The sequence below is a fragment of the Triticum aestivum genome, chromosome 1A (assembly GCF_018294505.1).
Source record: "Triticum aestivum cultivar Chinese Spring chromosome 1A, IWGSC CS RefSeq v2.1, whole genome shotgun sequence".
NCBI classification, from domain to species: Eukaryota; Viridiplantae; Streptophyta; class Magnoliopsida; order Poales; family Poaceae; genus Triticum; species Triticum aestivum.
The window spans coordinates 489,686,827-489,704,214 of NC_057794.1; positions in this window are offsets into that span (position 1 = coordinate 489,686,827).

Here is a 17,388-nt window from a genome sequence, read left to right on the forward strand (position 1 = left end):
TGCTTTAAAGAATATTGATAACCATGAAACTTGTCATCTTGATCTTAATTTTCAATCACATGATAGTTATTTTGTTGAGTTTGCTCCCACTATTACTCATGAGAAGAATTTTGCTTATGTGGAGAGTAATAAAATTTATATGCTTGTAGATCATGAAAAGAATGCTTTAGGTGCTGGTTATATTGTTGAATTCATTCATGATGCTACTGAAAATTATTATTAGGGAGGAATATATACTTGTAGGAATTGCAATAATATCAAGTTTCCTCTCTATGTGCTTAAAGTTTCAAAGTTATGCTTGTTTTGCCCTCCTATGCTAGTTGATTATTGTTCTCATAAGTTGTTTGCTCACAAAATCCCTATGCATAGGAAGTGGGTTAGACTTAAATGTGCTAGTCATATTCTTCATGATGCTCTCTTTATATTTCAATTCTTATCTTTTATGTGAGCATCATTGAAATCATCATGCCTAGCTAGGGCGTTAAACGATAGCGCTTGTTGGGAGGCAACCCAACTTTATTTTTTGTTCCTTGCTTTTTGTTGATGTTTAGTAACAAATAATTCATCTAGCCTCTGTTTAGATGTGGTTTATGCTTTTAATTAGTGTTTGTGCCAAGTAGAACCTTTGGGAAGACTTGGGGAAAGTCTTGTTGATCATGCTGTAAAAAATAGAAACTTTAGCGCTCACGAGAATTGCTGCCATTTTTATTTGGAGAGTGATATTTAGTTAATTATTTTTGCAGATGATTAATAGATAAATTCCTGAGGTCCAGCAATTTATTTTAGAATTTTATGAGTTCCAGAAGTATACGTTTGATCCAGATTACTACAAACCGTTCTGTTTTTGACAGATTCTGTTTTTCATGTGTTGTTTACTTATGAATCTATGGCTATTAAAAGAGTTTATAAACCATAGAGAAGTTGGAATACAGTAGGTTTAACACCAATATAAATAAAGAATGAGTTCAGTACAGTACCTTGAAGTGGTGATTTATTTTCTTATACTAACGGAGCTTACGAGTTTTCTGTTAAGTTTTGTGTTGTGAAGTTTTCAAGTTTTGGGTAAGGATTCGATGGACTATGGAATAAGGAGTGGCAAGAGCCTAATCTTGGAGATGCCCAAGGAACCCCAAGGTAATATTCAAGGACAACCAAGAGCCTAAGTTTGGGGATGCCCCGGAAGGCATCCCCTCTTTCGTCTTGATTCATCGGTAACTTTACTTGGAGCTATATTTTTATTTACCACATGATATGTGTTTTGCTTGGAGCGTCAATTTATTTTATTAGGATTTGCTTGGTGTTATTTATAACAATGTTTTGCATCTTTTATTTCAATAAAAGTGGCATTGATAGCCTTCACTATGCCTATTTTAGAAGTCCACATGTTGCTGTTTGAAAACAGAAAGTTTACCGCTGTTGCAATAATTCCCTAGAAAAGTCAGAATGTGATAAAATGTTGAAACCTTTTGCATATTAAGATATGATAAATTTATTACACTGAGAATTTTCTTTCATAATTTTTGGAGCTAGGGAAGTATGGATGTTGCTGCATTCTTTACAGACTATCCTGTTTAGGCAGATTGCTGTTATGTTTGCGTTGTTCGCATATGTTTGCTTCTTTAATGATTCTATTTGAGGATAGGACTATTAAATATTCAGAGACATTTAGTATGCAATGTTGAATAATAATTTTAGCGATTTGCTACAGTAGAGTATGATAAGGTTTTGGCAATGGTTTATACTAACTTATCTCACGAGTCCTTGTTGAGTTTTGTGTGGATGAAGCTTTTGAGATTTAGGGAGACCTTGATATAATAGGAATTAAGGAGAAACAAAATCTCAAGCTTGGGGATGCCCAAGGCACCCCAAGATAGTATTTCAAGAAGTCTCAAGCATCTAAGCTTGGGGATGCCCCGGTTGGCATCCCACCTTTCTTCTTCAACAACTATCGGTTAGTATCGGTTGATCCTAAGTTTTTGCTTCTTCACATTATGTTTGCCATTCTTAGAATGTCATTTTATTTTGTTTTGCTTGCTGTTTGAATAAAATATCAAGATCTGAAATTCTTAAATGTTAGAGAGTCTTCACATAGTTGCATAATTATTCAACTACTCATTGATCTTCACTTATATCTTTCGGAGTGGTTTGTTGTTGCTCTAATGCTTCACTTATATCTTTTAGAGCACGGTGGTGGATTTGTTTTATAGAAACTATTGATCTCTCATGCTTCGCTTAGATTATTTTGAGAGTCTTAAATAGCATGGTAATTTGCTTAAAATCCTAATATGCTAGGTATTCAAGATTAGTAAAATCTTCTTATGATTGTTTTGAATACTAAGAGAAGTTTGATGCTTGATGATTGTTTTGAGATATGGAGGTAATAATATCAAAATCGTGCTAGTTGAGTAGTTGTGAATTTGAGAAATGCTTGTGTTGAAGTTTGCAAGTCCGGTAGCATGCACGTATGGTAAACATTGTGTAACAAATTTGAAACATGAGGTGTTATTTGATTGTCCTCCTTATGAGTGGCGGTCGGGGACGAGCGATGGTCTTTTCCTACCAATCTACCCCCCTAGGAGCATGCGCGTAGTGCCGAGGTTTTTGGTGACCTGTAGATTTTTGCAATAAGTTTGCAAGTCCGGTAGCATGCACGTATGGTAAACATTGTGTAACAAATTTGAAACATGAGGTGTTATTTGATTGTCCTCCTTATGAGTGGCGGTCGGGGACGAGCGATGGTCTTTTCCTACCAATCTACCCCCCTAGGAGCATGCGCGTAGTGCCGAGGTTTTTGGTGACCTGTAGATTTTTGCAATAAGTATGTGAGTTCTTTATGACTAATGTTGAGTCCATGGATTATACGCACTCTCACCCTTCCATCCTTGCTAGCCTCTTCGGTACCGTGCATTGCCCTTTCTCACATTGAGAGTTAGTGCAAACTTTGCCGGTGCATCCAAACCCCGTGATATGATACACTCTTTCACACATAAACCTCCTTATATCTTCCTCAAAACATCCACCATACCTACCTATTATGGCATTTCCATAGCCATTCCGAGATATATTGCCATGCAACTTTCCATCATTCCGTTCATCATGACACATTCATCATTGTCATATTGCTAGCATGATCATGAAGTTGACATAGTATTTGTGGCAAAGCCACCGTTCATAATTTTTTCATACTTGTCACTCTTGATTCATTGCATATCCCGGTACACCACCGGAGGCATCCATATAGAGTCATACTTTGTTCTAGTATCGAGTTGTAATCATTGAGTTGTAAATAAATAGAAGTGTGATGATCATCCTTCAATAGAGAATTGTCCCCCAAAAAATAGAAAGGCCAAAGAAAAAAAAAGGCCCCCAAAAAAGAAAATAAATAAAAATGGCAATGTTACTATCCTTTTACCACACTTGTGCTTCAAAGTAGCACCATGATCTTCATAGTAGAGAGTCTCTCATGTTATCACTTTCATATACTAGTGGGAACTTTTCATTATAGAACTTGGCTTGTATATTCCAACAACGGGCCTCCTCAAGTGCCCTAGGTCTTCGTGAGCAAGCAAGTTGGATGCACACCCACTAGTTTCTTTTGTTGAGCTTTCATACATTTATAGCTCTAGTGCATCCGTTGCATGGCAATCCCTACTCCTTGCATTAACATCAATCGATGGGCATCTCCATAGCCCATTGATTAGCCTCGTTGATGTGAGACTTTCTCCTTTTTGTCTTCTCCACATAACCCCCTCATTATTCTATTCCACCCATAGTGCTATGTCCATGGCTCGCGCTCATATATTGCGTAAAAGTTTATAGGTTTGAGATTACTAAAGTATGAAACAATTGCTTGGCTTGTCATCGGGGTTGTGCATGATGAGAGCATTCTTGTGTGAAAAAAATGGAGCATGACTAAACTATATGATTTTGTAGGGATGAACTTTCTTTGGCCATGTTATTTTGAGAAGACATAATTGCTTAGTTAGTATGCTTGAAGTGTTATTATTTCTATGTCAATATGAACTTTTGTCTTGAATCTTATGGATCTGAATATTCTTGCCACAATTAAGAAGAATCACATTGAAATTATGCCAAGTAGCACTCCGCATCAAAAATTCTATTTTTATCATTTGCCTACTCGAGGACGAGCAGGAATTAAGCTTGGGGATGCTGATACGTCTCCAATGTATCTATAATTTTTGATTGCTCCATGCTATATTATTTACTGTTTTGAATGTTTATGGGCTTTATTATACACTTTTATATCATTTTTGGGACTAACCTATTAACTCAGAGCCCAGTGCCAGTTTCTATTTTTACCTTGTTTTAGGGTTTCAAAGAAAAGGAAAATCAAATGGAGTCCAATTGACCTGAAACTTCACGAAACTTATTTTTGGAAGGAAAGAAGCCCAGAAGACTTGGAGTGCACGTCGGGGCTCTACGAGGAGGACACGAGGCAGGGGGGCACGCCCACCCCCCTGGGTGCGCCCTCCACCCTCGTGAGCCCCTCGTGCCCCCCCTGACGTACTTCTTCCGCCTATATATCTCCATATACCCTAAAAACATCCGAGAGCACAATAGATCGGGAGTTCCGCTGCTAGAAGCCTCCGTAGCCACCGAAATCCAATCTAGACCCGTTCCGGCACCCTACCAGAGGGGGCAATCCCTCTCTGATGGCCATCTTCATCATCCCGGTGCTCTCCATGACGAGGAGGGAGTAGTTCTCCCTCGGGGCTGAGGGTATGTACCAGTTGCTATGTGTTTGATCTCTCTCTCTCTCGTGTTCTTGATTTGGCACGATCTTGATGTATCGCGAGCTTTGCTATTATAGTTGGATCTTATGTTTCTCCTCCCCCTCTTCTCTCTTGTAATGAATCGAGTTTCCCCTTTGAAGTAATCTTATCGGATTGAGTCTTTAAAGATTTGAGAACACTTGATGTATGTCTTGCCGTGGATACCTGTGGTGACAATGGGATATCACGTGATTCACTTGATGTATGTTTTGGTGATCAACTTGCGGGTTCCTCCCATGAACCTATGCATAGGGGTTGGCACACGTTTTCGTCGTGATTCTCTGGTAGAACTTTGGGGCACTCTTTGAGGTCCTTTGTGTTGGTTGAATAGATGAATCTGAGATTGTGTGATGCATATCGTATAATCATACCCATGGATACTTGAGGTGACATTGGAGTATCTAGGTGACATTAGGGTTTTGATTGATTTGTGTCTTAAGGTGTTATTCTAGTATGAACTCTAGGGCTATTTGTGACAATTATAAGAATAGCCCAACGGATTGATTGGAAAGAATAACTTTGAGGTGGTTTCGTACCCTACCATAATCTCTTCATTCGTTCTCCGCTATTAGTGACTTTGGAGTGACTCTTTGTTGCATGTTGAGGGATAGTTATGTGATCCAATTATGTTAGTATTGTTGAGAGGACTCGTACTAGTGAAAGTATGAACCCTAGGCCTTATTTCCACACATTGCAATACCATTTACACTCACTTTTATCATTAGTTACCTTGCTGTTTTTATAATTTCAGATTACAAAAACTATTATCTACCATCCATATACCACTTGTATCACCATCTCTTTGCCGAACTAGTGCACCTATACAATTTACCATTGTATTGGGTGTGTTGGGGACACAAGAGACTCTTTGTTATTTGGTTGCAGGGTTGCTTGAGAGAGACCATCTTCATCCTACGCCTCCTACGGATTGATAAACCTTAGGTCATCCACTTGAGGGAAATTTGCTACTGTCCTACAAACCTCTGCACTTGGAGGCCCAACAATGTCTACAAGAAGATGGTTGTGTAGTATACATCAAGCGGCGTCAGATCCTGCCTCCTGAGAGCACGCCGCCGCCGCCACATGGCCTTGTGGGAGGGGCCCAGCCGACGCCAGCCCTCCGCTTGTGCCGACGTGGGGCAGGCCGCTTGACCACCAGTGGCCGAGGAGGAGCGCGCCGAGCCTGGCGACCCCGAAAGCCCCAGCCCCGAGACGATAGGCCGCTCCCTCGGGAATGCCGACGAGACCGATGGGGGACTGTGGGATCCAGATGCCATGGGAGGAGGGGAGAGATCGGCCTATGCTTCAGGTGTTTCGAGGATGGTCACCGGCGTCAAGACTGCACCAACGAGCCTCTATGCATCCGCTGCGGCCACGCCAGGCATGTTTCATCCCAGTGCCAGGAGCCACGCAGTCCCATCTCTGCGGAGGAGCTGCGCCGTGCGGTGATTGCCAAGGTTGCTCGCAAGTCGGAGGCACCCAGGCAGGCACCGGCCATACGACGGAGGTTGTCGGAGCCTAGGTAGAGTGCGCCGGTGGCGCCGCTCTCGCTAGTTGCACCCAACCTTCACCCTGTGCCGCCGGGTGCGGCCTTGCCGGTGGTGCCGTCCGAAATCTGCGTGCTGCAGCGCTCTGAGGGTATGGATGATCTCGAGCGCCGGCTACATCTGGTGGTGGTGATGTATGTGGGCGGGGCGCGGCCAGCCGTTTCTTGCGAGGATGCGGTGGTGGCGATCTCGGCGCAGCTGGGGATTCAAAGGTTTCGTTTTTCAGTCCACAAGTTCCACCCGGAAGATTTTTTGGTTGTGTTCACGGCGCACGAGTTCAGGAAAAGGGCACTGGCGGTTCCTTCGATTGAGCATCTTGGTGTCAAGTTCTTCATCAAGCCATGTCTTAGGCAGGCGCAAGCGGCTTCAAGGCTGATGCGGGTTCAGGTTAATGTCATGATCGAGGGTGTCCCGTCCCATGCTTGGGCTCAAGAGACGGCGACAGAGCTTCTTGGAAGTGCGTGCTTGATATATAGCTTGGTGCCAGAGACGGCCAGCAAGGAGGATCTGTCATTGTTCAAGTTGAGGGCTTGGTGCGTGGATCCTGAGGAGGTGCTGGTGTTTCGGAGGCTTTGGGTGCCGGAGCCACCAGAGCTGGTCTCTGATTGCTCTCTGACTATAGCGCCAGAAAAGCTCATGTCTGCTAGGACTGTGTCGGTATTTCCCCAAAGAGGAAGGGATGATGCAGCACAATGACGGTAGGTATTTCCCTCAGTGAAGAAACCAAGGTTATCGAACCAGTAGGAGAATCAAGCAACACAACGTAAACAACACCTCGCAACCCGACGTGTAAAGGGGTTGTCAATCCCTTTCGGGTAACGATGCCAAAGATTGTAATAGATTGAAATAATAGATCGCAAATAAAATAAAGTGCAGCAAAGTATTTTTTTTGTATTTTTGGTTTAATAGATCTGAATAAAAATGCAAAGGAAAAGTAGATCGCAAGCAAATATATGAGAAAGAAGACCCGGGGGTCGTAAGTTTTACTAGTGGCTTCTCTCGAGAAAGATAGCAAACAGTGGGTAAACAACTTACTGTTGGGCAATTGATAGAACCTCAAATAATTATGACAATATCCAGGCAATGATCATTACATAGGCATCACGTCCAAGATTAGTAGACTGACTCATGTCTGCATCTACTACTATTACTCCACACATCGACCGCTATCCAGCATGCAACTAGTGTATTAATTTCATGGAAAAACGAAGTAATGCAATAAGAACGATGACATGATGTAGAGAAGATCCGTTTATCTATTGCGTAGATATAGATCCCATCTTTTTATCCTTAGTAGCAATGATACATACATGTCGGTTTCCTTTTTGTCAAGCACCGTAAGATCGTACCCACTACCGGGCACCTCTTCCCATTGCAATATAAATAGATCAAGTTGGCCAAACAAAACCCAAATATCGGAGAAGAAATACGAGGCTATAAGAGATCACGCATATAATAGATCAAATAAACTCAAATAACTTTCATGGATATAAAAAGATATGGCTGATCATAAACTCAAAGTTCATCAGATCCCAACAAACACACCGCAAAAAGAGTTACATCATATGGATCTCCAAGAGACCATTGTATTGAGAATTCAGCGAGAGAGAGAAAGCCATCTAGCTACTAACTACGGACCCGAAGGTCTACAAAGAACTACTCACGCATCATCAGAGAGGCACCAATGGAGGTGGTGAACCCCATCTGAGATGGTGTCTAGATTGGATCTGGTGGTTCCGGACTCTGCGGCGGTTGGATGAATATTTCGTCGACTCCCCTAGGGTTCTGAGATTTTTGGGGTATTTATATAGCAAAGAGGCGGTCCGAGGGGCACCCGAGGTGGGCACAACCCACCAGGGCGCGCCTGGGCCTCCTGGCGCGCCCTGGTGGGTTGTCCCCTCCTCGGGACTCCCCCAGGTGCAACTAGGGCCCAACATGTTCCTTCTGGTCCATAAAAAATCTCCGTAAAGTTTTGTGGCATTTGGACTCCGTCTGATATTGATTTCCTGCGATGTAAAAAACACGGAAAAAATAGGAACTGGCACTTGGCACTATGTCAATAGGTTAGTACCAAAAAATGATATAAAATGATTATAAAACATCCAAGATTGATAATATAACAGTATGGAACAATCAAAAATTATAGATACGTTGGAGACGTATCAGCACCCCCAAGCTTAACTCCTACTCGTCCTCGAGTAGGTAAGTGATAAAAACAGAATTTTTGATGTGGAGTGATGTTTAACATGTCATATCATATTATTTTCTTTATAGCATGGACATTTGGACTTTTATGTGATTCAAAGCAATAGCCTAGTGTTGACATAATAATTTAGATACTCAAGCATATCAACAAGCAACCATGTCTTTCAAAATATCAATGCTAAAATAAGTTATCCCTATAAAATCATATTGTCTTGTCATGCTCTGTCTTCTTAACACACAGTATTTATCATGCACAACCCCGATGACAAGCCGAGCAATTGGTTCATACTTTTTAACGCGCTTCAGCTTTTTCAACTCTTACGCAATACATGAGCGGAAGCCATGGATATAGCACTACGGGTGGAATAGAGTATGATGATAGGGGTAAATATAGAGAAGACAAAAAGTAAGAAAGTCTCACATCGATGCGGCTAACCAACGGGGTATGGAGATGCCCATCATTCGATATCAACGTGAGGAGTAGGGATTGTCATGCAACGAATGCACTAAGAGCTATAAGTGTACGAAAGCTCAATATAAAAACTAAGTGGGTGTGCATCTAATCCTATAATGAAAAATTCCCACTAGTATATGAAAGTGACAACATAGGAGACTCTCCATATGAAAAACATGGTGCTACTTTGAAGCACAAGTGTGGTAAAGGATACTAACAATGCCCCTTCTCTCTTTGTTTATTTTTTCTTTTTCTTTTCTTTTTCTTTTTTTTTCATTGTCCGGAGCCTCATCCCGACTTGTGGGGGAATCATAGTCTCCATCATCCTTTCCTCACTGGGGCACTGCTCTAAAAATGAATAATGATGATCATCACACTTCTATTTACTTATAACTCAAAAGAAATAAAAATTACAACTCGATACCTATGACAAAGTACGACTCTATATGAATGCCTCTGGCATGTACCAGGATGTGCAATGATCTAGCGTAACATGTATGAAAAATGATGAACGGTGGCTGAGCCACAACTACTATGTCAGATATATGATCATGCAAAGCAATATGACTGTGAATGCTAAAGTCATCAAACGGAAGCGGTGGAAGTTGCATGGCAATATATCTCGGAATGGCCATGGAAAAGCCATAATAGGTAGGTATGGTGGTTGTTTTGAGGAAGATATAATAAGTCTTATGTGTGATAGAGCGTATCATATCACAGGGTTTGGATGCACCTGCGAAGTTTGCACCATATCTCGATGTGAGAAAGGACAATGCACGGTACCGTAGAGGCTAGCAAATTGCGAAAAGGTAAGAGTGCGTATAATCCATGGACTCACATTAGTCATAAAGAACTCATATACTTATTGCAAAAGTTTATTAGCCCTTGAAGCAAAGTACTACTGCGCATGCCCCTGGGGGGATAGATTGGTAGGAAAAGACCATCGCTCGTCCCCGACCGCCACTCATAAGGAAGACAATCAAAAATAAATCATGCTCCAACATCATAGCATAATGAGAGACTATACGTGCATGCTTCGGGAATCACAAACCTTAACACCAATATTCCTACTAGAGCATAATTACTCATCAACATAACTCACATATCACATCATCATATCTCAAAATTATCACTAAGAATCAAGTTTATTTTGTCCAATGATCTTCATGATATTTTTTCTTTTTCTTTATCCTTTTTGGATATCTATCACTTTGGGACTAATTTTCTTGTGTTGCTTTTCATAAGCTCAAACAAATATAAGTGAAGATCATGAGCATAACAAATGTTCTTTCTCATGAAATAATTTAAGTGAAGCAAGAGAGAATTTCTTCAAAATTTTACTAACTCTAAAATAAATCTAAGTGAAGCAAGAGAGCATTTCTTCAAAAATACTAAGCACACCATGCTCAAAAAGATATAAGTGAAGCACTAGAGCAAGTCCTAGCTCATAAAAGATTTAAGTGAAGCATAGAGAACAATTCTAACAAGTCATGCCATAATTTTGGCTCTCTCAAATAGGTGTGTCCAGCAAGGATTGATGACTTAAAACAGAAAATAAAACAAGCAAAGACTCATATCATACAAGATGCTCCAAGCAAAACACATATCATAATTGTGCTAACACACAAAAACATAAAGAAAAAAGCAAAAATAAATTTTATTCATTGGGTTGCCTCCCAACAAGCGCTATAGTTTTACGCCCTTAGCTAGGCATAAAGCAAGGATCTAAGTTTTGTCATCTTTGGTTCGAGATCCATAAGACGCCCTCATGATTGATTCATAAGGTGGCTTAATTCTAGTTCTAGGGAAGTGTTCCATACCCTTCCTCAAAGAAAATTGGAACTTAATATTGCCTTCTTTCATATCAATCACGACACCGATAGTGCGTAAAAATGGTCTACCAAGAATAATTGGACAAGACGGATTGCAATCAATATCAAGAACAATAAAATCTATGGGCACATAATTCCTATTTGCAAGAATAAGAACATCATTAATTCTTCCCATAGGCTTTTTAATAATAGAATCCGCCAAGTGCAAATTCAAAGAACATTCTTCAAGATTAGTAAGACCAAGCACATCATATAAAGATTTCGGAATTATAGAAACACTAGCACACTGGTGTGTGCCGGTCCTAAACAAACGGTTTTTAACCCCTTTCCGTGATGACATTTGTAACCATCGCCAAGTGAGTGTGGGCGATAGGGGGGTCCTTCCCACACGACCTAGAAACCGTCGGGGATATGCCCTCCTAGCACACACGCTCGGCAAAATGAGGTCGTGTGCGACCGACCAGTGCTCAAATACGGAAACACGTACAGTAGAGCTAAAGAAATACAATTATACGGCGAAATTGTTTCTGGTCGCAAGTACATCCCACACAGTCAGTCCCCGCTAAACGTTTCCGTTCGTATGTACATCCCACACAGTCGCTCCAAGGAAAACGTTTCCGTTCACAGGTACATCACACACAATTTTTCCCGTTAAATCGTTTGCGTTATTGAATGTATCACACACAGTCCGTAGAAAAAACTGTGTGGCAAAGGCTGTCCATCACACACAGGTTTTATGTGGTAAACGTTTGCGCAAGGTGGCCTAACGCTAACAGTTTTCAAGAGAAAGTCATGTGTGATTGTTCATTGATCCAACACGGTTTATTCCTAGAAACGGTGTGCGTTGCCTGAGGTCATCGCCCATGGTATTTTTTCAACAACCGTTTGGAATAGCAAAACCTGATTAGCAGGCTAATTCGCCATTAGCATGCTAATAATCCAATTATTCATAATCCATTTATTAATCTAATTGACATTTCATATTAAGCACACAATATATTTCATCTCCATATTAAGGAAGCAGAATTTCGTAATTGAAATACATCAGAGTACAACATGATATAGCTTCAGCACTCAGCTACCCCATTACACAACTGCACCAGCAGCAAGTTCCACATGCAACATGTAGAACCTTTCGAAATTAGCATCATATACGGTATATAGACAGATGCATCTCATCTGGAAAACTGCTGAAGCAGAAGGCGAATATTGAGCCTTCATTCATGTTGAAGGTCTTTGCAACTTTAGGCCAGTGCCTGTGGATGATTGACCGTCCGTCCTTCGTCCTCTTCAGGAACACTTCAATATTGAACCGTGAGTGTTGTATGAAAACCTTCCTCACCTCCTGACCATAGAGGTGGTTTGAGAGGTAATCATCAGTGAACTACTTTGGAAAGGCCTGAAAATAAGGATGTGCATAAATATCTTCTCTATATTGGAAATGGGACAAAGGAATAAAAAAGGTAAGGTATAATAGTTAGTACGATCTTATAGTGAACTGATGTCTTGTTCATTGTGCAGACAAAGATCTTGTTGTTTTTTGTCACTAATTTTTTTATCCTAACAATCTTTCTGAGTTTCTTGATTTGATTGATATTCATGGACAACTCATTTCCCCATATGCAAAAAGGGGCGAATAGTGGGTCAAAACCTCTGACAGCAGGACCTACACGTGCAAGACCAAATTGTTAAAAACCAAAATATTAGAATGGTTCCTTCAATTGCACAATAATGTGCTATTAGAGAATGGACCATGCACGTGCTAACCTCGATTGTAAACCTCATTGCTTCCCATTGTTTCCCCGCAACACATATAAGGTAGTTAATCATCAGGTAAAGTAAGGGTTCACATGCTATCAGTAAAATATGTTGATGAAAAATAAGCACATTGCAGATTCATCAGATTAATTCAAGCCACACGGAAAACCCATTTACCCAAACCAAGCATGATTAAGAACTAGGAAATATAGCACTTGTATATGTTTCCCATGTATTAAGTGCAACCAAATTTGATTTATTCCCCACATGCACAATAATACAAAATTCTACCGACGACAATTGGACATCGCATAGCAGAATTGAACCAAGCAGTTAAGTAAACACCACAACAAATTAACCAAACATTAACTGAGCACCACATTGCACAATATAACATACTCCTACTAGAAGATCAGAAAGTTAACGAAACAGTTAACTATAGCCAATTGTAGCAATTGTATTTGTTTCTCATGTATTTACTATAGCCAGATTCAATTTATTCCTCACATGGTATACAATAATAGAATGCACCCACAACTATTGAACATCGCATTGCAGAATTGAACCAAACTGTTAACTAAACACCACAACACAAATGAACCAAATGTTAACTGAGCACCACATTGCATAATGTATAACCAAACCAAGCATGCTTGACAACTTGAAAATATAGCAATTGTATTTGTTTCTCATGTATTTTGTAAAGATAAATTCAATTTATTTCTCACATGGAAGACAATACAAAATTGCAGCCTGAAGAATTGAACATCACATTTGCAGAATTGGACCAAACAGTTAATTGAAGACGACAACTAATTAACAAAACAGTTAATAAGTGAGCACCACACTGCACGACATATAGAACATATACACTAGAGCAACAGATTGCATGGTAAAATTAGATAGCACAATTCACTAGAATTTGTGAAGGAAAGGCAGGAGCAGCACACGCAATGGGTAAACCGAGCATGCTTAACCGGTGTAGCTAGCAAATGGCAAGGCGCTCCTCCAAGATCTGGGGGTCGGCACGAATGGCAGCCATCGCGACCTCATCCGCGCGTGCGGTCGCGATTTGCTTCTCCGCTGCCAAATGCTCCTTGAGATCCTGGCTATACTGCGTGCACCATGGCTTAGGGCGGCGCTTGTTTGGTGGAGGGGTCGGTGATTTGGGTGGAAGGTGTCGCGTTCGCGCCAGCGGTCGGGGCATGTGGGATGTGGAAGGAGGAGGAGGATGGGGGTTGGGTGTGGATTACATGCCTGGATAGACGAGGCCGAGCAGCGTGAAGGAGGGTCACCAACGAGGAGGCAGCGCTGCAAGTAAGGAGTGAAGGTTTCAACTTGGAAAGGAAGGCGAAAATAGGGGAAATGTGGCTTTTGGTAAGGGAGAGGGGGCGGGGAGGTAGATATTTCTGCGGAAACCGAAAATTTGGAATTGCTTCAGCCAAAAATCTGGCGCGGAAAGTGTCATCAGACACGGTCCCTTATTCAAAATTGTGTACGATATGTGGACATCACAAACGATTTAGATAGCTTCACCCGTGTGTGATGAGTTTGAACATCAAAAGTTTTGGTTTGAATTTCCATGGTTACAGTGGTCATCCACGTCATTGCATAATTTGGGTACACAAAGGAGACTACAGTACACCCACACTTCTTAATCGAGCAAGTTCAGCAATTAAACAGAGCTAGCTGACCTAAACATTACTCTAACAAATTAAAGACCAGCGCTCTTAATTAAACAAAACAAAGAGTACTACTACGGCTGGTGCTCGTCGATCTCTGCCGCCGCCTCCATGTCCAGCTCGCGCCCGACGGTCTCCTGGGGAAGGGGCTCCATGGCATCCATCGCACCATACTCAGCAAGCATCTCGCCATCCATGTCCACCATCTCTTTCGAAAAGGCCGCCACGAGCTGGGCGTGGGCGGACGCAATCTGGGCTTGGACGGGCTCCGTCGTCGCAAGGTATGCGGCGGAGGAACGGACGGCTGCTCGAACACTCTCGATGATTGCCAGCTCTTCGGCCGTGGGCTATTGACCGTTGTCGGAGAAGCTTCGTTCGATTTGTGCCATGACCGCCAGGAGCTGGGTGTGGGCAGCCTCGACATGGTTGTGGGCGGCCTCCATCAGGGCTAAGGTCGCCGCTGCGGAACGAACAACTGTTGTGCCGCTCTCGCCAGTTGCTATCCCCGAGGCAGATGTTGCTGCCACCACCTGAGAAGCAACAGCGGCCGTTTGGGCTGCCTTTGTCGCCCGGTCACTGATAACCCACAAGTATAGGGGACCGCAATAGTTTTCGAGGGTAGAGTATTCAACCCAAATTTATTGATTCGACACAAGGGGAGCCAAAGCATATTCTCAAGTATTAACAGTTGAGTTGTCAATTCAACCACACCTGAAAGACTTAATATCTGCAGCAAAGTAATATGATAATAGTGGTAACGGTGGCAAAGGTAACAGTAGCAGTTTTGTAGTAATTGTAACAGTGGCAACGGAAAAGTAACTAAGCAAAGATCAATATGTGAAAAGCTCGTAGACAATGGATCAATGATGGATAATTATGTCGGATGCGATTCCTCATGCAACACTTATAACATAGGGTGACACAGAACAAGCTCCAGTTCATCAATGTAATGTAGGCATGTATTCCGAATATAGTCATACATGCTTATGGAAAAGAACTTGCATGACATCTTTTGTCCTACCCTCCCGTGGCAGCGGGGTCCTATTGGAAACTAAGGGATATTAAGGCCTCCTTTTAATAGAGTACCGGACCAAAGCATTAACACTTAGTGAATACATGAACTCCTCAAACTACGGTCATCACTGGTAAGTATCCTGATTATTGTCACTTCAAGGTTAACGGATCATAACACGTAATAGGTGACTATAGACTTGCAAGATAGGATTAATAACTCACATATATTCATGAAAACATAATAGGTTCAGATATGAAATCATGGCACTCGAGCCCTAGTGATGATACATCTCCAATGTATCTATAATTTTTGATTGCTCCATGCTATTATATTATCTATTTTGGATGTCAATGGGCTTTATTTTACAATTTTATATTATTTTTGGGACTAACCTACTAACTGGAGGCCCAGCCCAAATTGTTGTTTTTTTGCCTATTTTAGGGTTTCGTAGAAAAGGAATAACAAACAGAGTCCAAACGGAATGAAACCTTCGGGAACGTGATTCTCTCAACAAACGTGATCGAGGAGGCCACGAGCCAGGGAGGCGCGCCTACCCTCCTGGGCGCGCCCTCCACCCTCATGGGCCCCTCGTTGCTCCACCGACCTACTTCTTCTTCCTATATATATCCATGTACCCCCCAAACATCCAGGAGAACCACGAAAACCTAATTCCACCGCCGCAACCTTCTGTGCCCGAAAGATCCCATCTTGGGGCCTTTTCCAGAGCTCCGCCGGAGGGGGCATTGAGCACGGAGGGCCTCTATATCAACTCCATGGCCTCTCCGGTGATGTGTGAGTAGTTTACTTCAGACCTACGGGTCCATAGTTATTAGCTAGAAGGCCTATTCTCTCTCTTTGGATCTCAATACAAAGTTCTCCCTGTTTCTCTTGGAGATCTATTCGATGTAATCTTCTTTTGCGGTGTGTTTGTCGAGATTCGATGAATTGTGGGTTTATGATCAAGTTTATCTATGAACAATATTTGATTCTCCTCTGAATTCTTTTACGTATGATTGGTTTATCTTTGAAAGTATCTTCGAATTATCAGTTTGGTTTGGCCTACTAGATTGATCTTTCTTGCAATGGGAGAAGTGCTTAGCTTCGGGTTCAATCTTGCAGTGCTCGATCCCAGTGATAGAAAGGGAAACGACACGTATTGTATTGTTGCCATCGAGGATAAAAAGATGGGTTTTATATCATATTGCATGAGTTTATCCCTCTACATCATGTCATCTTACTTAAAGCATTACTTTGTTCTTATGGACTTAATACTCTAGATGCATGCTGGATAGCGGTCGATGTGTGGACTAATAGTAGTAGATGCAGAATCATTTCGGTCTACTTGTCGCGGACGTGATGCCTATACACATGATCATACCTAGATATTCTCATAACTATGCTCAATTCTATCAATTGCTCGACAGCAATTCGTTTACCCACCGTAATACTTATGCTCTTGAGAGAAGCCACTAGTGAAACCTATGGCCCCCGGGTCTATCTTCCATCATATTAATCTTCCAATACTTAGTTATTCCTATTGCCATTTATTTTACTTTGCATCTTTATTTCTCTTTATCATAAAAATACCAAAAATATTATCTTATCATATCTATCAGATCTCACTCTTGTAAGTGACCATGAAGGGATAGACAACCCCTTTATCACGTTGGTTGTGAGGTTTTTATTTGTTTGTGTAGGTGCGTGGGACTCGAGTGTGATCTCCTACTGGATTGATACCTTGGTTCTCAAATCTGAGGGAAATACTTACGCTACTTTACTGGATCACCCTTTCCTGTTCAAGGGAAAACCAACACAATGCTCAAGAGGTAGCAAGAAGGATTTCTGGCGCCGTTGCCGGGGAGATTCGCGCCAAGTCCAGTCAAGATTTTACTCCCGACAATGAGCCATTTCTGGCGCTGATGACCCACAAGTATAGGGGATCTATCGTAGTCCTTTCGATAAGTAAGAGTGTCGAACCCAACGAGGAGCAGAAGGAAATTATAAGCGGTTTTCAGCAAGGTATTCTCTGCAAGCACTGAAATTATCGGTAACAGATAGTTTTGTGATAAGGTAATTAGTAATGAGTAGCAAGTAATAAAAGT